Raw genomic sequence first — 18,268 nt, 5'->3', positions numbered from 1 at the left:
AGGGCGGTCTTTAGGACCCATCAGAAGTGATCAGACACCAGCAGCTGACAGGAGTGGTGTTGTGGCAGTGAAATCACCACCAGGACCAGCCAAGGAGAGAGACCAACCTCTATCAACCACAAAAGACAAGGGCACCGGCCTGGTTGACAGCTGAAATGACTCGGGGACTGATCCTCTCTCTCAGTCACAACCTGAAGCCACAACCTCCTGAAAAAAAAACCCTGAAGGGACGCACAGCACAGCAAGAAACTTCTACCTGGAGCATCACTGTACTGAGATCAGGCAGCCACAGTCATGACCAGCACTACTTTGATGTGTGTGGTTAACATACTACAAATAACGGTAATAAATATTACACAGTACAGTATTTTATAGCAGTGTAGTATTTTTTTGGTAGTGTGTTATAATATAAGTAATAATATAATATAACTAAATCATTTATTTTATATATTGTACTAAAGTATATAGTAATATATATAGTAATATATAATATATAAGTGATCTACAGTTTGTATGCAGTTAGAAGATAGAAGGATCTGTGTGAGTTTTGTCAGATGCAAGGAAGTTGAGTTGGACTGCAGACGAACAGTACCACAAAATACTCCTCTACACCATGCGTGAAATACAACACAATTTGCAAATAAATTGACAGAAAAAAACTGCAAGTTGTCATACAAAGCAGGGGAGAGGGTGCTCGGGAGGAGGATGGCGCGATGGTGGCATCGGGGTACGGAGCAGCAATGGCAGCTGTAGTTACTTTACTTTACTTTACTTTACTTTATTTGGCAGACGCTTTTATCCAAAGCGACTTACAATGGGAAGACACCAGCAATTCTCGTTCGATTTCTATAGAATACCAAGTATACAAACTAAGAGCCCTGATAAGGCTTAGACTTGTCATTGAAGAGCATGCTCGGAGAGTGTTGGGTGCTAGACTAAGAAAAATTATAATGTATTTATACATTTTGTATTTGTTTGTTCAATGTGTTTGCATGTGTATGTGTTAAATTTGTCTGTAATATTTTTGGAATAAGAGGGTTTTCACCTTCTTCTTAAAAGTGGTGATAGTCTCGGCTAGTCGTGTGGAGGAGGGCAGGTTGTTCCACCAGCCAGGGACAACAACGGAGAACAGAGATGATTGGAATCGGAGACCCCGTGAAGAAGGAATTTTTAGTCTCCATGTTACCATGGCGAAGGTGTAGCAAAAGGCATCAAGGGCAGAACAGGAACCAGATGAAGGCAAATCCAAAGAATTGTAAGTCAGGAGTCAGCGGGTCATCTTAGAACAGGGTCAGTCAGAAGAGAAGGCTTGAAGCAACAAAGGAAAAATCACAATGATGAGTTTGCCAAGATGACTGCCAGGTGTTTATATGGGATGCGCACCCCCCATTGGGCCTGGCAGTGGACAGTGACATTGAAACAAATGTTAGAAGCAGAAAATTTCGCCACCACAGAAGCAGAGCAAAATTAAACAAAAATAAACCAACAGCAGAGGGCTCTTCTCTGAGGCGCACGATGCACCCTATTATGTGGGGTGCCAGATCATGATTGCTTGCTATTTTGTTACCGAAATATTTTATGAAATTTTACACGCATCAGGGAGCCGCTGTCATATGCAACCAAAATAAACAACACAACAAAATTCTGCCCTTCAACGTAAAGGATTTTCAGACGTATTTGGATAAATGTGACGCTGCACATAGTTTTCCGAATAAATTATGAGAAAAACTGTACAATCTGGCAACAGTTAGTTATATCGCGATAGGCTACAGCAGATTTTTTTTTTAAATCTCAACCCCTCACACTAAAATATGGGTTTTGTTTTCCTCGACAGTATATGGACAACATGAGCAGTTTTTAGTTTTATCTTGTTCACTTTTATATAGAATATAATACAATTACAATGGTTTTGTTGTAAAGGACATAGAGTCGTTGTCATAGTAGCCGCGTTTTATAAACACAAATCATTGTTAGTTTTGCTCAGTTTCAACAAGAGACAACACTGAGCGGCAGCACTTTTGTTGAGTACCAACAAAATTTGAGATGGTGTTAACATTAGCAGGCTGGCTAGCGTGAATAAGACGAATGTTTATTGTGGTCAAAACCCGGACTTCTGCTCTCCTGATTTACTTTGTTTCATCACGTTCACGTTTCAAATCTCTGTAGAGTGTGTAAAAAATGCACAAACATGGGTAGATACAGCGAATAGATGTTTTCAGTAGGATAGCTGTCCCCTCAAGTTACACCATCACAGCCTGTATTTCTATGGGTGTGTTTTGTCAATGTCATTTTCTCCATCACTGCAGATCATTATTGATCAGAGAGCATTTTTCAGAGATTCCTGAACAGCGATTCCTGTGACAGATTCTACAGAGCGAGATTCCAGCGAGGGAGAGACCTGAGAGAGAATCTACAGAGAGAGATTCCAGCGAGGGAGAGACGACTGAGAGGGACCGCTGAAGGATTCGTTAGATCCTCAAAATGGCCATCAGCTATGACCACACTCAGGTATGTGCACATCTGTGAGGCAAATACATAATTGTCTATATTTTAGAATGCATTGCTCACTCCCTCTCTGTTGTTGCAATGAACTGTGATGAGATCTGCTGCATGTTTGTTAAATAAATTAGCAAATGAATGACAAAATATATGATTTGCCCTCTCAGCACCAAGTGGACAAATATTCATACGTCTGGACCATCAGCAGCTTCAGCTTTGCTGACGATGTAAATGGTGTCCCCTTCATCAGCTACACCATTTCCAACCCCAATGGAGATCTGCAATGGTAGGTGTTGTTCTTAGTTCTTCATTTGACCCAGGAATCGTTTTTCTAGGAGCTGATCATTTTCTCACTCCTTCCTTCCTCTCTGCATTCTCAGGTGTCTGCAGTTGTTCCCCAACGGCGTGGAGCCTGACTATGAGAGCTACCTGTCATTCTATCTCGTTCTGGTCAGTGCCCCAGACAGAGGTGTGCGGGTTAGTTGTAAACAGGAGGGACAGGAGGAATTTTCCTTAGGTAAGTTCAGCTTGTATATTGTCTAAACTATTTTCTGATAAAATGATCTGTAAACACAGATGATTGTATATTATTTTAATGCTGGACTGCAGCGCTGAGATGACCTGTCTGTGTGTTGCTGTGTTACAGTAAATCAGTACGACACCAGGATGTATGAGAACGACAAGCTAGGATTCCCAGACTTCGTACACAGGAGTGACATCCTGGATGACGACTTGGGGTTCTTAAAGGATGACACGCTCACCCTCACCTGTGAAGTAAGTCTCATTGGCTGCCACATTGGTTTCCCATGTGACTGGTGTCAGTAAACATGATCTGTCTGGTCGATGTAAAGTTGTTGCACCGTGATTGTCTGAAGCAGCTACTGTGGCTTTCTAGAACATCAGCGGGATTTTGTGTAGTTTGTATTCATCCAAATGCAGACATTTTTATTATATCCTCAGCTTGTGTGTGTTTAAGTGTCAGTTTCTGTAGCTGGACTGTACTAACTGCTGAGTTGGATTGTTGCAGTTTACAGTGGAGATTGATCCGGACGCCTCCACGCCACAGGTGAAGAAGCCGGACCCCGACATGGCTGAGGAGCTTCGAGAGCTGTGGGACACATCGTTGCATTCTGACTGCATCCTGTCTGTGGCTGGTCAAGAGTTTAAGGCCCACAAAGCCATCCTAGCAGGTAACACAGTCGCCACGTGCAAATATATTAATAGAAGAAAAACACACAGTGTATTTGCTAGAATATCAAACATTAGTATACTTCTAGGCAGAAATGGATCTAATACTGTCACCTCTCCTTCTGTGTCTCATATCAGCCCGCTGCCCTGTCTTTCATAGCATGTTTATGCATGACACAAAAGAGAACCAAACGGTGAGTCAATCGTCTTTCCCATATATCTCAGCTGATCAGTCTAAACACCACTTTTTCGCTTACAGTTTTAACTTCTGCTCTCACCTCTAGGGCCGAGTGGACATCAAGGATATGGACGCCGACATCTTGGAGGAGATGATCAGATTCCTCTACACCGGAACATCTCCCAACGTTCACCAGATGGCCTCAAAGCTCATAGCTGCAGCAGACATGGTAGCTCATGCACACATTCATCTTCACACAAAGAGTTGATGGTTTCTATTATTGGTTACTATAACTTTCTCAGACTCACTCTTAACCCCTCACTATCAGCGCACACAGAGCACATCTCCAGGTTATAGCACTATGTTTTAACTCTCTCTCTTTCTTCCCCTCAGTACTGCCTGGATCGTCTAAAGCTCATCTGCGAGGACGCACTTTGCAGCAGACTCAACATTGCCAGTGCTGCAGAGAACCTGATTCTGGGCGACCTCTACTGAGCCCGGCACTTGAAACAAGACGCTGCATGGGAATACTCACCTTCATCAACTTGTAAATGACAATTCCATCTACATCCTGATCTCAAATCTCCACAGTGTGTACTCTAATAGAATAATTATTCATCCAAATCTAAATTTCTTATTTACGTCTTTTGTTGTAGTAATGCTAATGCGGTTATGAAGACCAACGGGTGGATGATCCTGAAGCAAGAGCATCCAAACCTTCTAGTGGATTTGTATAGTTCCCTGGCTGAGGCCAGCGAACCACCAGCTAAACGCCAGAGGCTTTTTTAACTTCTTTAATTTCTTAATGTTTCTTAATGTGCTTATTTGTAGAAATTGTACATGCTGTAAGGTTTTAGATGATAAGTTAAAGTATATCTTATGGTTTTCTGTTTAGTAGAGTAGAGATTTATTGTAGTCAAATGTACATTTGTGTATTTTAGGACCAGGACACCCCACACCAGATGGACTGAATCTTATAGTACCTGACAAACCAGGTAAGAAGTTATGCTTTTCTGCTAATTCTATGCCGACAGCTATTCGATTAATATGCATTTGTTTGGGGAAATGGAGTAAGAAACCATTGTGCTTTATTAGCTATAAGTCATTTAAACACATTATTTTTAGGCCGGACAGAAACCTATTTTTTGTTAAGAATCCGTTTGTTCCCACACAGGAAAACACTGATCCAAAGACCAAAGGTACCAGAAAGATCAACAGTTCATTTCTTTGTTTATTTTTTACTTCATACATTATATTTAAATGTATTTAGTAATTACACACACATGCACCATTTTAATTTAACACACCTATCTTGAAGACACAAACATCCAGTATCACACTAGACTGGCCACGGTGTTGCATATAAAAAAACAGACAAAACTTTGTCCCCAGAGTGGGGGGTGGTGGAGTGGCCAAGACGTTGGTCCGGGGCGACACCGTGGCAAGTCTTTACCACACAGGAGATCAAATCCTGCTCTCCTTCTTACTAACCACTCCACCACTATCTGTCTATGTGTCTGTCTAATAATTCATTAATGTACTGTTAGTTTGTCTCTTTGTTTATTTATGTGTTTGTTTGATTATTTGTGTTGATTTTTTTATTTATGTATTTTATTATTTTAGTTTGTGCAATATTTTGTCATTTATTTTATAATTTACACATACAGCATTTTAACACACTTATCCTGAACACACAAACTTCCAGTATCACACTAGACTGACCATGGTGTTGCGTAAAAAAACAGACAAATCTTTGTCCCCAGAGTGGGGGGTGGTGGAGTGGCCAAGACGTTGGTCCGGGGCGACACCGTGGCAAGTCTTTACCCCACAGGACATCAGATCCTGCTCTCCTTCTTACTAACCACTCTACCATTTCATTTTATTAATTAATTTATTTTACTACTACATACACACCATTACAATACACTTGAACATACCCTGTTTTAAATGTTGCTTTATTACAGTATGCTTAAATGTAAATTTACATTAATGTAAATAAAAACGTTTTATTCCCTTTTTCTGGACTGTGTGATTCATTCTCTCAGAACTGTCTTGAACATCAGGTATTTTTGGGGTAAAAGTTGACATCATAAGACACTTGGGTGACCACAATGTCATACAGGGTACCACTTACTGGGATTTAAACATAACATCTCCCACATATCTGGTTCTGACCAAATATTTCAATATCTGGATGATAATGACACAAGAAAGACAGAGAAAAGGTCAAAATATTTTATTTACCTTTTAATTATTGTGATGTATAATGATGCCAAAAAAGTTTTAATTCTGGCCACTGCTCAGAATGGGTGAGGACATGTTTTGTTGTGTGCACCATGTGGCAAAATGACACATTGCTTCTACAAGAACTCCAAAATTATATTTAGTGTCTTATTGCATTGTTGTATATCTTTTTATGCTCTACGTGATACACTATGATCACCTATGGTTGCACTTTTGTATATGTCTGTCAGGATTGACTGCAGCTGTGCTCAACACCGGTGGCCAATCCAGACAGCGCTTAAATGCCGGATGTTTCCGCCCCTTCCAGGTCTCCGGCATTTTCGTGAACTTCATTTGGCAACAGCGTGTATGTTTGTAATTTGAGTTCTGGCAATCGCCACACGCCTACGGCTTAAATTTGACAAATTGAAGTCAAAATTTATGACACACTCACACCCTCACCTGTGAAGTAAGTCTCATTGGCTGCTACATTGGTTTACCATGTGACTGGTGTCAGTAAACACGATCTGTCTGGTCGATATAAAGATCAACTGTTGCACCGTGATTGTCTGAAGCAGCTACTGTGGCTTTCTAGATAAAGAAAAAAGGCGGGAAAATGTATCAAAGAGTGAAAATACCCCTTAACTAACTAAAGCTAACAAAGCGATGTAAATAACTTCATTTAAAAAAAGTTTTTCAATAGTTAAAGCACCTGGTATTCCCAGGCAGTCCCCCATCCAAGTACTAACCAGGCCCAAGCCTTCTTAGCTTCCGAGATCAGACGAGATCGGGCGTTCTTTGGCTGGTATGGCCGTGAGGAAACTCTGCTTGACAATCTTGGACTTTAAACAAAAGGGGCTTTAAAAACATAACAAAGAGTGAAAATACCTCTTAACTTACTTTGAAAAAAGCTAACAAAGCGATGTAAAAAACTTCATTTAAAAAAGTTTTTCAATAGTTAAAGCTTACAGCAACTGGTATTCCCAGGCAGTCTACCATCAAAGTACTAACCAGGCCCAAGCCTTCTTAGCTTCCGAGATCAGACGAGATCGGGCGTTCTTTGGCTGGTTTGGCCTTGAGGAAACTCTGCTTGAAAATCCTGGACTTTAAACAAAAGGGGCATTCAAAACATTACAAAGAGTGAAAATACCTCTTAACTTACTTTGAAAAAGGTAACAATGCTCTGTAAATAACTTCATTTTAAAAGTTTTTCAATAGTAAAACCTTACAGCACCTGGTATTCCCAGGCAGTTTCCCATCCAAGTACTAACCAGGCCCAAGCCTTCTTAGCTTCTGAGATCAGACGAAATTGGCCGTTCCTTGGCTGGTATGGCCGTGAGTAAACTTGGCTTGGAAATCTTGGAATTTAAACAAAGGGGGCTTTTAAAACATTACATAAAGTGAAAATACATCTTAACTTCGAAAAAAGATAAAGAGAGCGATGTAAATAACTTCTTTTTAAAAAGTTTTTCAATAATTAGGGCACCTGGTATTCCCAGGCAGTCTCTCATCCAAGTACTATCCAGGCCTAAGCCTTCTTAGCTTCCGAGATCAGACAAGATTGGGCGTTCTTTGGCTGGTATGGCCGTAAGCAAACTTGGCTTGAAAATCTTGGACTTTAAACAAAGAAGGGTTTCAAAACATTATAAAGGGTTAAATTACCTCTTAACTCACTTTGAAAAAAGCTAACAAAGCGATGTAAATAACTTTATTTTTAAATGTTTCTCAATAATTAAAGCACCTGATATTCCCAGGCAGTCTCTCATCCAAGTACTAACAAGGCCCAAGCCTTCCTAACTTCCGAGATCAGACAAGATCATGTGTTCTTTGGCTGGTATGGCCGTGAGCAAACTCTGCTTGAAAAACTTGGACTTTAAACAAAAGGGGCTTTCAAAACATTATAAAGGGTGAAAATAACTCTAAACTTACTTTGAAAAAACCTAACCAAGCAATGTAAATAACTTCATTTTAAAAAGTTTTTCTATAATTAAAGCACCTGGTATTCCAAGGGAGTCTCTCATCCAAGTACTAACAAGGCCCAAGCCTTCTTAGCTTCCGAGATTAAACGAGATTGGCTGTTCATTGGCTGGTATGGCCGTGTGCAAACTTGTATTGAAAATCTTGGACTTTAAACAAAAGGGGCTTTCAAAACATTACATAGAGTGTAAAAACTTCTCAACTTACTTTGAAAAAAGCTAACAAAGCTATGAAAATAACTTCATTTAAAAAAGTTTTTCAATAGTTAAAGCTTACAGCACCTGGTATTCCCAGGCAGTCTACCATCAAAGTACTAACCAGGCCCAAGCCTTCTAAGCTTCAGAGATCAGACGAGATCAGGAGTTCTTTGGCTGGTATGGCCGTGAGCAATTTCTGCTTGATAATCATGGACTTTAAACAAAAGGAGCTTTCAAAACATTACAAAGAGTGAAAATACCTCTTAACCTACTTTGAAAAAAGCTAACAAAGTTATGTAAAAAAAATTCATTTTAAAAAGTTTTTCAATTGTTAAAGGTTACAGCACCTGGTATTCCCAGGAAGTCTCCCATCCAAGTACTAACCAGGCCCAGCCTTCTAAGCTTCCGAGATCAAACGAGATTGGCTGTTCCTTGGCTGGTATGGCCGTGAGCAAACTTCCGAGGTCAGACGAGATCGGGCATTCTTTGGCTGGTATGGCCGTGAGTAAACTTGACTTAAAAAACTTGGACTTTAAACAAAAGGGGCATTCAAAACATTACAATGAGTGAAAATACCTCTTAACTTACTTTGAAAAAAAGCTAACAAAGTGATGTAATAATCATCATTTTAAAAAGTTTTTCAATAGTTAAAGCTTAAAGCACCTGGTATTCCCAGGCAGTCTCTCATCCAAGTACTAACCAGGCCCAAGCCTTCCTAGCTTCCGAGATCAGATGAAATTGGGTGTTCTTTGGCTGGTTTGGCTGTGAGCAAACTCTGCTTGAAAATCTTGAAATTTAAACAAAAGGGGCTTTCAAAACATTACATAGAGTGAAAATACCTCTTAACTTACTTTGAAAAAAGCTAACAAAGTTTTGTAAATAACTTACTTTTAAAAAGTTTATCAATACTTAAAGCACCTGGTATTCCCAGGCAGTTTCCCATCCAAGTACTAACCAGGCCCAAGCCTTCTTAGCTTCTGAGATCAGACGAAATTGGCCGTTCCTTGGCTGGTATGGCCGTGAGTAAACTTGGCTTGGAAATCTTGAAATTTAAACAAAAGGGGCTTTTAAAACATTACATAAAGTGAAAATACATCTTAACTTCGAAAAAAGATAAAGAGAGCGATGTAAATAACTTCTTTTTAAAAAGTTTTTCAATAATTAGAGCACCTGGTATTCCTAGGCAGTCTCTCATCCAAGTACTATCCAGGCCTAAGCCTTCTTAGCTTCCGAGATCAGACAAGATTGGGCGTTCTTTGGCTGGTATGGCCGTAAGCAAACTTGGCTTGAAAATTTTGGACTTTAAACAAAGAAGGGTTTCAAAACATTATAAAGGGTTAAATTACCTCTTAACTCACTTTGAAAAAAGCTAACAAAGCGATGTAAATAACTTTATTTTTAAATGTTTCTCAATAATTAAAGCACCTGATATTCCCAGGCAGTCTCTCATCCAAGTACTAACAAGGCCCAAGCCTTCCTAACTTCCGAGATCAGACAAGATCATGTGTTCTTTGGCTGGTATGGCCGTGAGCAAACTCTGCTTGAAAAACTTGGACTTTAAACAAAAGGGGCTTTCAAAACATTATAAAGGGTGAAAATAACTCTAAACTTACTTTGAAAAAACCTAACCAAGCAATGTAAATAACTTCATTTTAAAAAGTTTTTCTATAATTAAAGCACCTGGTATTCCAAGGGAGTCTCTCATCCAAGTACTAACAAGGCCCAAGCCTTCTTAGCTTCCGAGATTAAACGAGATTGGCTGTTCATTGGCTGGTATGGCCGTGTGCAAACTTGTATTGAAAATCTTGGACTTTAAACAAAAGGGGCTTTCAAAACATTACATAGAGTGTAAAAACTTCTCAACTTACTTTGAAAAAAGCTAACAAAGCTATGAAAATAACTTCATTTAAAAAAGTTTTTCAATAGTTAAAGCTTACAGCACCTGGTATTCCCAGGCAGTCTACCATCAAAGTACTAACCAGGCCCAAGCCTTCTAAGCTTCAGAGATCAGACGAGATCAGGAGTTCTTTGGCTGGTATGGCCGTGAGCAATTTCTGCTTGATAATCATGGACTTTAAACAAAAGGAGCTTTCAAAACATTACAAAGAGTGAAAATACCTCTTAACCTACTTTGAAAAAAGCTAACAAAGTTATGTAAAAAAAATTCATTTTAAAAAGTTTTTCAATTGTTAAAGGTTACAGCACCTGGTATTCCCAGGAAGTCTCCCATCCAAGTACTAACCAGGCCCAAGCCTTCTAAGCTTCCGAGATCAAACGAGATTGGCTGTTCCTTGGCTGGTATGGCCGTGAGCAAACTTCCGAGGTCAGACGAGATCGGGCATTCTTTGGCTGGTATGGCCGTGAGTAAACTTGACTTAAAAAACTTGGACTTTAAACAAAAGGGGCATTCAAAACATTACAATGAGTGAAAATACCTCTTAACTTACTTTGAAAAAAGCTAACAAAGTGATGTAATAATCATCATTTTAAAAAGTTTTTCAATAGTTAAAGCTTAAAGCACCTGGTATTCCCAGGCAGTCTCTCATCCAAGTACTAACCAGGCCCAAGCCTTCCTAGCTTCCGAGATCAGATGAAATTGGGTGTTCTTTGGCTGGTTTGGCTGTGAGCAAACTCTGCTTGAAAATCTTGAAATTTAAACAAAAGGGGCTTTCAAAACATTACATAGAGTGAAAATACCTCTTAACTTACTTTGAAAAAAGCTAACAAAGTTTTGTAAATAACTTACTTTTAAAAAGTTTATCAATACTTAAAGCACCTGGTATTCCCAGGCAGTTTCCCATCCAAGTACTAACCAGGCCCAAGCCTTCTTAGCTTCTGAGATCAGACGAAATTGGCCGTTCCTTGGCTGGTATGGCCGTGAGTAAACTTGGCTTGGAAATCTTGAAATTTAAACAAAAGGGGCTTTTAAAACATTACATAAAGTGAAAATACATCTTAACTTCGAAAAAAAGATAAAGAGAGCGATGTAAATAACTTCTTTTTAAAAAGTTTTTCAATAATTAGAGCACCTGGTATTCCTAGGCAGTCTCTCATCCAAGTACTATCCAGGCCTAAGCCTTCTTAGCTTCCGAGATCAGACAAGATTGGGCGTTCTTTGGCTGGTATGGCCGTAAGCAAACTTGGCTTGAAAATTTTGGACTTTAAACAAAGAAGGGTTTCAAAACATTATAAAGGGTTAAATTACCTCTTAACTCACTTTGAAAAAAGCTAACAAAGCGATGTAAATAACTTTATTTTTAAATGTTTCTCAATAATTAAAGCACCTGATATTCCCAGGCAGTCTCTCATCCAAGTACTAACAAGGCCCAAGCCTTCCTAACTTCCGAGATCAGACAAGATCATGTGTTCTTTGGCTGGTATGGCCGTGAGCAAACTCTGCTTGAAAAACTTGGACTTTAAACAAAAGGGGCTTTCAAAACATTATAAAGGGTGAAAATAACTCTAAACTTACTTTGAAAAAACCTAACCAAGCAATGTAAATAACTTCATTTTAAAAAGTTTTTCTATAATTAAAGCACCTGGTATTCCAAGGGAGTCTCTCATCCAAGTACTAACAAGGCCCAAGCCTTCTTAGCTTCCGAGATTAAACGAGATTGGCTGTTCATTGGCTGGTATGGCCGTGTGCAAACTTGTATTGAAAATCTTGGACTTTAAACAAAAGGGGCTTTCAAAACATTACATAGAGTGTAAAAACTTCTCAACTTACTTTGAAAAAAGCTAACAAAGCTATGAAAATAACTTCATTTAAAAAAGTTTTTCAATAGTTAAAGCTTACAGCACCTGGTATTCCCAGGCAGTCTACCATCAAAGTACTAACCAGGCCCAAGCCTTCTAAGCTTCAGAGATCAGACGAGATCAGGAGTTCTTTGGCTGGTATGGCCGTGAGCAATTTCTGCTTGATAATCATGGACTTTAAACAAAAGGAGCTTTCAAAACATTACAAAGAGTGAAAATACCTCTTAACCTACTTTGAAAAAAGCTAACAAAGTTATGTAAAAAAAATTCATTTTAAAAAGTTTTTCAATTGTTAAAGGTTACAGCACCTGGTATTCCCAGGAAGTCTCCCATCCAAGTACTAACCAGGCCCAAGCCTTCTAAGCTTCCGAGATCAAACGAGATTGGCTGTTCCTTGGCTGGTATGGCCGTGAGCAAACTTCCGAGGTCAGACGAGATCGGGCATTCTTTGGCTGGTATGGCCGTGAGTAAACTTGACTTAAAAAACTTGGACTTTAAACAAAAGGGGCATTCAAAACATTACAATGAGTGAAAATACCTCTTAACTTACTTTGAAAAAAGCTAACAAAGTGATGTAATAATCATCATTTTAAAAGTTTTTCAATAGTTAAAGCTTAAAGCACCTGGTATTCCCAGGCAGTCTCTCATCCAAGTACTAACCAGGCCCAAGCCTTCCTAGCTTCCGAGATCAGATGAAATTGGGTGTTCTTTGGCTGGTTTGGCTGTGAGCAAACTCTGCTTGAAAATCTTGAAATTTAAACAAAAGGGGCTTTCAAAACATTACATAGAGTGAAAATACCTCTTAACTTACTTTGAAAAAAGCTAACAAAGTTTTGTAAATAACTTACTTTTAAAAAGTTTATCAATACTTAAAGCACCTGGTATTCCCAGGCAGTTTCCCATCCAAGTACTACCAGGCCCAAGCCTTCTTAGCTTCTGAGATCAGACGAAATTGGCCGTTCCTTGGCTGGTATGGCCGTGAGTAAACTTGGCTTGGAAATCTTGAAATTTAAACAAAAGGGGGCTTTTAAAAACATTACATAAAGTGAAAATACATCTTAACTTCGAAAAAAGATAAAGAGAGCGATGTAAATAACTTCTTTTTAAAAAGTTTTTCAATAATTAGAGCACCTGGTATTCCTAGGCAGTCTCTCATCCAAGTACTATCCAGGCCTAAGCCTTCTTAGCTTCCGAGATCAGACAAGATTGGGCGTTCTTTGGCTGGTATGGCCGTAAGCAAACTTGGCTTGAAAATTTTGGACTTTAAACAAAGAAGGGTTTCAAAACATTATAAAGGGTTAAATTACCTCTTAACTCACTTTGAAAAAAGCTAACAAAGCGATGTAAATAACTTTATTTTTAAATGTTTCTCAATAATTAAAGCACCTGATATTCCCAGGCAGTCTCTCATCCAAGTACTAACAAGGCCCAAGCCTTCCTAACTTCCGAGATCAGACAAGATCATGTGTTCTTTGGCTGGTATGGCCGTGAGCAAACTCGTCTTGAAAAACTTGGACTTTAAACAAAAGGGGCTTTCAAAACATTACAAAGAGTGAAAATATCACTTAACTTACTTTGAAAAAAGCTAAAAAAATAATGTAAAAACTTCACTTTAAAAAGTTTTTCTATAATTAAAGCACCTGGTATTCTTAGGCAGTCTCCCATCCAAGTATTAACCAGGCCCAAGCCTTCTTATCTTCCGAGAGCAGACGAGATTGGGTTTTCTTTGGCTGGTAAGGCTGTGAGCAAGCTTGGCTTCAAAAACTTGGACTTTAAACAAAAGGGGCTTTCAAAACATTACAAAGACTGAAAAAAACTCTTAACTCACTTTGAAAAAACCTAACAAAGCGATGTAAATAACTTCATTTCTTGTTAGGTTTTTATTAAGAGTTGGCCGTGAGCAAACTTGTGTTGAAAATCTTGGACGTTAAACAAAAGGGGCTTTCAAAACATTACATAGAGTGAAAATACCTCTTAACTCACTTTGAAAAAACCTAACAAAGCGATGTAAATAACTTAATTTTAAAAAGTTTTTTTTAATAATTAAAGCACCTGGTATTTCCAGGCAGTCTGCCATCCAGGTACTAACCAGGCCCAAGCCTTCTTAGCTTCCGAGCTCAGACGAGATCAGGCGTTCTTTGGCTGGTATGGCCGTGAGCAAGCTTGGCTTGAAAATCCTGGACTTTAAACAAAAGGGGCTTTCAAAACCTTACAAAGAGTGAAAATACCTCTTAACTTACTTTGAAAAAAGCTAACAAAGAAATGTAAAAAACTTCATTTAAAAAAGTTTTTCAATAGTTAAAGCTTACAGCACCTGGTATTCCCAGGCAGTCTCTCATTCAAGTACTAACCAGGCCCAAGCCTTTTTAGCTTCCGAGATCAAACGAGATTGGCTGTTTATTGGCTAATATGGCCGTGAGCAAACTCTTCTTGAAAACCTTGGACTTTAAACAAAAGGGGCTTTCAAAACATTACAAAGAGTGAAAAAACCTCTTAACTTACTCTGAAAAAGCTAACAAAGCGATGTAAATAACTTCATTTTAAAAAGTTTTTCAATAATTAAAGCACCTGGTATTCCCAGGCAGTCTCCCATCCAAGTACTAACCAGGCCCAAGCTTTCTTAGCTTTAAACTTGGCTTGAAAATCGTGGACTTTAAACAAAAGGGGCTTTCAAAACATTATAAAGAGTGAAAATACCTTTTAATTCACTTTGAAAAAATCTAACAAAGTGATGTAAATAACTTAATTTTAAAAAGTTTTTCAATAGTTAAAGCTTTCCGCACCTCGTATTCCCAGGCAGTCTCTCATCCAAGTACTAACCAGGCCCAAGCCTTCTTAACTTCCAAGATCAGATGAGATCGGGTGTCCTTTGGCTGGTATGGCCGTGAGCAAACTTGTCTTGAAAATCTTGGACTTTAAACCAAAGGTGCTTTCAAAACGTTACAAAGAGTGAAAATACCTCTTAACTTACTTTGAAAAAAGCTAACAAAGAAATGTAAAAAACTTCATTTAAAAAAGTTTTTCAATAGTTAAAGCTTACAGCACCTGGTATTCCCAGGCAGTCTCTCATTCAAGTACTAACCAGGCCCAAGCCTTCTTAGCTTCCGAGATCAAACGAGATTGGCTGTTTATTGGCTAATATGGCCGTGAGCAAACTCTTCTTGAAAATCGTGGACTTTAAACAAAAGGGGCTTTCAAAACATTACAAAGAGTGAAAATAACTTGTAACCTACTTTGAAAAAACCTAACAATGCGATGTAAATAACTTCATTTTAAAAGTTTTTCAATAAATAAAGCACTTGGTATTTCCAGGCAGTCTCCCATCCAAGTACTAACCAGGCCCAAGCCTTCTTAGCTTCTGAGATCAAACGAGATTGGCTGTTCATTGGCTAATATGGCCGTGAGCAAACTCTGCTTGAAAATCTTGGACTTTAAACAAACGAGGCTTTCAAAACATTACAAAGACAGAAAAAAACTCTTAACTCACTTTGAAAAAAGCTGACAAAGCAATGTAAATAACTTCATTTAAAAAAGTTTTTCAATAATTAAAGCCCCTGGTATTTCCAGGCAGTCTCCCAAACAAGTACTAACCAGGCCCAAGTTCTCATAGCTTCCGGGATCAGACAAGATTGGGCGTTCTTTTGCTGGTATGTCCTTGAGCAATTTCTGCTTGAAAATCTTGGACTTTAAACAAAAGGGGCTATCAAAACATTACAAAGAGTGAAAATACCTCTTAACTTACTTTGAAAAAAAGCTAACAAAGCGATGTAAATAACATCATTTTAAAAGGTTTTTCAATAATTAAAGCACGTGGTATTTCCAGGCAGTCTCCCATCCAACTACTAACCAGGCCCAAGCCTTCATGAGAGCCTTCTGAGATCTGATGAGATCGGGCGTTCTTTGGCTGGAATGGCCATGAGCAAACTTGGCTTGAAAACCGTGGACTTTAAACAAAAGGGGCTTTCAAAATATTACAAAGAGTGAAAATAAATCTTAACTTACTTCGACAAAATTTGAAAAAGTGATGTAAATAACTTCATTTTAAAAAATTCTTCAATATTTAAAGCTTTCCGCATGTGGTATTACCAGGCAGGCTCTCATTTAAGTACTAACCAGGCCCAAGCCTTCTTAGCTACTGAGATCAAACGAGATTGGCCGTTCCTTGGCTGGTATGGCCGTGAGCAAACTCTTCTTGTAAATCTTGGACTTTAAACAAAAGGGGCTTTCAAAACAGTATAAAGGATAAAAATTGCCTCAACTTACTTTAAAAAAAGCTAACACTGCCATGTAAATAACTTCATTTTAAAAAGGTTTTCAATAACTAAAGCACCTGGTATTATCAGGCAGTCTCCCATCCAAGTACTAACCAGGCCCAAGCCTTCTTAGCTTCCGGAATCAGACAAGATTGGGCGTTCTTTTGCTGGTATATACTTGAGCAATTTCTGCTTGAAAATCTTGGACTTTAAACAAAAGGGGCTATCAAAACAATACAAAGAGTGAAAATACCTCTTAACTTACTTTGAAAAAAGCTAACAAAGCGATGTAAATAACTTCATTTTAAAAGGTTTTTCAATAATTAAAGCACGTGGTATTCCCAGGCAGTCTACCATCCAAGTACTAACCAGGCCCAAGCCTTCTTAGCTTCTGAGATCAAACGAGATTGGCCGTTCCTTGGCTGGTATGGCCGTGAGCAAACTCTTCTTGTAAATCTTGGACTTTAAACAAAAGGGGCTTTCAAAACATTACAAAGACAGAAAAAACCTCTTAACTTACTTTGAAAAAAGCTAATAAAGCGATGTAAATAAATTTATTTTTAAAACTTTTTCAACAATTAAAGCACCTGGTATTCTCAGGCAGTCTCCCATCCAAGTACTAACCAGGCCCAAGCCTTCTTAGCTTCCGAGATAAGACGAGATTGGGCGTTCTTTGGCTGGTATGGCCGTGAGCAAACTTGGCTTGAAAATTGTGGACTTTAAACAAAAGGGGCTTTCAAAACAGTATAAAGGATAAAAATTGCCTCAACTTACTTTAAAAAAAGCTAACACTGCCATGTAAATAACTTCATTTTAAAAAGGTTTTCAATAACTAAAGCACCTGGTATTATCAGGCAGTCTCCCATCCAAGTACTAACCAGGCCCAAGCCTTCTTAGCTTCCGGAATCAGACAAGATTGGGCGTTCTTTTGCTGGTATATCCTTGAGCAATTTCTGCTTGAAAATCTTGGACTTTAAACAAAAGGGGCTATCAAAACATTACAAAGAGTGAAAAAACTTCTTAACTTACTTTTAAAAAAAGCTAATAAAGCGATGTAGATAACTTTCTTTTAAAACTTTTTCAACAATTAAAGCATCTGGTATTCCCAGGCAGTCTTCCATCCAAGTACTAACCAGGCCCAAGCCTTCTTAGCTTCCGAGATAAGACGAGATCGGGCGTTCTTTGGCTGGTATGGCCGTGAGCAAACTTGGCTTGAAAATTGTGGACTTTAAAAAAAAGGGGCTTTCAAAACATTACAAAGAGTGAAAATACCTCTTAACTTACTCTGAAAAAAGCTAACAAAACGATGTAAATAACTTCATTTTAAAAAGTTTTTCGACAATTAAAGCACCTGATATTCTTAGGCAGTCTCCCATCCAAGTACTAACCAGGCCCAAGCATTCTTAGCTTGCGGGATCAGATAAGATTGGGCGTTCTTTGGCTGATATGTACTTGAGCAATTTCTGCTTGAAAATCTTGGACATTAAACAAAAGGGGCTGTCGAAACATTACAAAGAGTTAAAATACCTCTTAACTTACTTTGAAAAAAGCTAACAAAACGATGTAAATAACTTCATTTTAAAAAGTTTTTCAATATTTAAAGCACATGGTATTTCCAGGCAGTCTCCCATCCAACTACTAACCAGGCCCAAGCCTTCATAGCTTCTGAGATCTGATGAGATCGGGCGTTCTTTGGCTGGTATGGCCATAAGCAAACTTGGCTTGAAAATCGTGGACTTTAAACAAAAGGGGTTTTCAAAACATTACAAAGAGTGAAAATAAATCTTAACTTACTTCGACAAAATCTGAAAAAGTAATGTAAATAACTTCATTTTAAAAAGTTCTTCAATAGTTAAAGCTTTCCGCATGTGGTATTCCCAGGCAGTCTCTCATCCAAGTACTAACCAGGCCCAAGCCTTCTTAGCTTCTGAGATCAAACGAGATTGTCTGTTCATTGGCTAATATGGCCGTGAGCAAACTCTGCTTGAAAATCTTGG

The 18,268-nt window shown here is 38.6% G+C and overlaps 26 pseudogenes; 1 reads left to right on the top strand and 25 right to left on the bottom strand.

The window, feature by feature from the left end:
* Nucleotides 1-2,390: 2,390 nt before the first annotated feature.
* On the top strand, nt 2,391-4,654 carry LOC114782833 (speckle-type POZ protein-like; annotated as a pseudogene).
* A 2,134-nt stretch (nt 4,655-6,788) lies between these two features.
* Nucleotides 6,789-6,907, bottom strand: LOC114803061 (uncharacterized; annotated as a pseudogene).
* Nucleotides 6,908-7,050: 143 nt separating this feature from the next.
* Nucleotides 7,051-7,169, bottom strand: LOC114803098 (uncharacterized; annotated as a pseudogene).
* A 141-nt stretch (nt 7,170-7,310) lies between these two features.
* LOC114803105 (uncharacterized) lies at nt 7,311-7,429 on the bottom strand (annotated as a pseudogene).
* A 133-nt stretch (nt 7,430-7,562) lies between these two features.
* On the bottom strand, nt 7,563-7,681 carry LOC114803146 (uncharacterized; annotated as a pseudogene).
* A 653-nt stretch (nt 7,682-8,334) lies between these two features.
* Nucleotides 8,335-8,453, bottom strand: LOC114803058 (uncharacterized; annotated as a pseudogene).
* A 144-nt stretch (nt 8,454-8,597) lies between these two features.
* On the bottom strand, nt 8,598-8,715 carry LOC114803128 (uncharacterized; annotated as a pseudogene).
* Nucleotides 8,716-8,913: 198 nt separating this feature from the next.
* LOC114803120 (uncharacterized) lies at nt 8,914-9,032 on the bottom strand (annotated as a pseudogene).
* Nucleotides 9,033-9,168: 136 nt separating this feature from the next.
* Nucleotides 9,169-9,287, bottom strand: LOC114803134 (uncharacterized; annotated as a pseudogene).
* Nucleotides 9,288-9,420: 133 nt separating this feature from the next.
* On the bottom strand, nt 9,421-9,539 carry LOC114803174 (uncharacterized; annotated as a pseudogene).
* A 653-nt stretch (nt 9,540-10,192) lies between these two features.
* On the bottom strand, nt 10,193-10,311 carry LOC114803054 (uncharacterized; annotated as a pseudogene).
* A 144-nt stretch (nt 10,312-10,455) lies between these two features.
* Nucleotides 10,456-10,574, bottom strand: LOC114803079 (uncharacterized; annotated as a pseudogene).
* A 197-nt stretch (nt 10,575-10,771) lies between these two features.
* On the bottom strand, nt 10,772-10,890 carry LOC114803116 (uncharacterized; annotated as a pseudogene).
* Nucleotides 10,891-11,026: 136 nt separating this feature from the next.
* Nucleotides 11,027-11,145, bottom strand: LOC114803130 (uncharacterized; annotated as a pseudogene).
* A 134-nt stretch (nt 11,146-11,279) lies between these two features.
* Nucleotides 11,280-11,398, bottom strand: LOC114803171 (uncharacterized; annotated as a pseudogene).
* A 653-nt stretch (nt 11,399-12,051) lies between these two features.
* Nucleotides 12,052-12,170, bottom strand: LOC114803048 (uncharacterized; annotated as a pseudogene).
* A 144-nt stretch (nt 12,171-12,314) lies between these two features.
* LOC114803074 (uncharacterized) lies at nt 12,315-12,433 on the bottom strand (annotated as a pseudogene).
* Nucleotides 12,434-12,629: 196 nt separating this feature from the next.
* On the bottom strand, nt 12,630-12,748 carry LOC114803113 (uncharacterized; annotated as a pseudogene).
* Nucleotides 12,749-13,137: 389 nt separating this feature from the next.
* Nucleotides 13,138-13,256, bottom strand: LOC114803158 (uncharacterized; annotated as a pseudogene).
* An 802-nt stretch (nt 13,257-14,058) lies between these two features.
* On the bottom strand, nt 14,059-14,177 carry LOC114803108 (uncharacterized; annotated as a pseudogene).
* A 143-nt stretch (nt 14,178-14,320) lies between these two features.
* On the bottom strand, nt 14,321-14,439 carry LOC114803093 (uncharacterized; annotated as a pseudogene).
* A 350-nt stretch (nt 14,440-14,789) lies between these two features.
* Nucleotides 14,790-14,908, bottom strand: LOC114803082 (uncharacterized; annotated as a pseudogene).
* Nucleotides 14,909-15,051: 143 nt separating this feature from the next.
* On the bottom strand, nt 15,052-15,170 carry LOC114803087 (uncharacterized; annotated as a pseudogene).
* A 1,676-nt stretch (nt 15,171-16,846) lies between these two features.
* On the bottom strand, nt 16,847-16,965 carry LOC114803124 (uncharacterized; annotated as a pseudogene).
* A 390-nt stretch (nt 16,966-17,355) lies between these two features.
* Nucleotides 17,356-17,474, bottom strand: LOC114803152 (uncharacterized; annotated as a pseudogene).
* A 391-nt stretch (nt 17,475-17,865) lies between these two features.
* Nucleotides 17,866-17,984, bottom strand: LOC114803125 (uncharacterized; annotated as a pseudogene).
* Nucleotides 17,985-18,268: the final 284 nt, after the last annotated feature.

This window comes from Denticeps clupeoides, chromosome 1 (assembly GCF_900700375.1).
Source record: "Denticeps clupeoides chromosome 1, fDenClu1.1, whole genome shotgun sequence".
NCBI classification, from domain to species: domain Eukaryota; kingdom Metazoa; phylum Chordata; class Actinopteri; order Clupeiformes; family Denticipitidae; genus Denticeps; species Denticeps clupeoides.
This window is presented reverse-complemented; position numbering and strand designations above follow the sequence as displayed.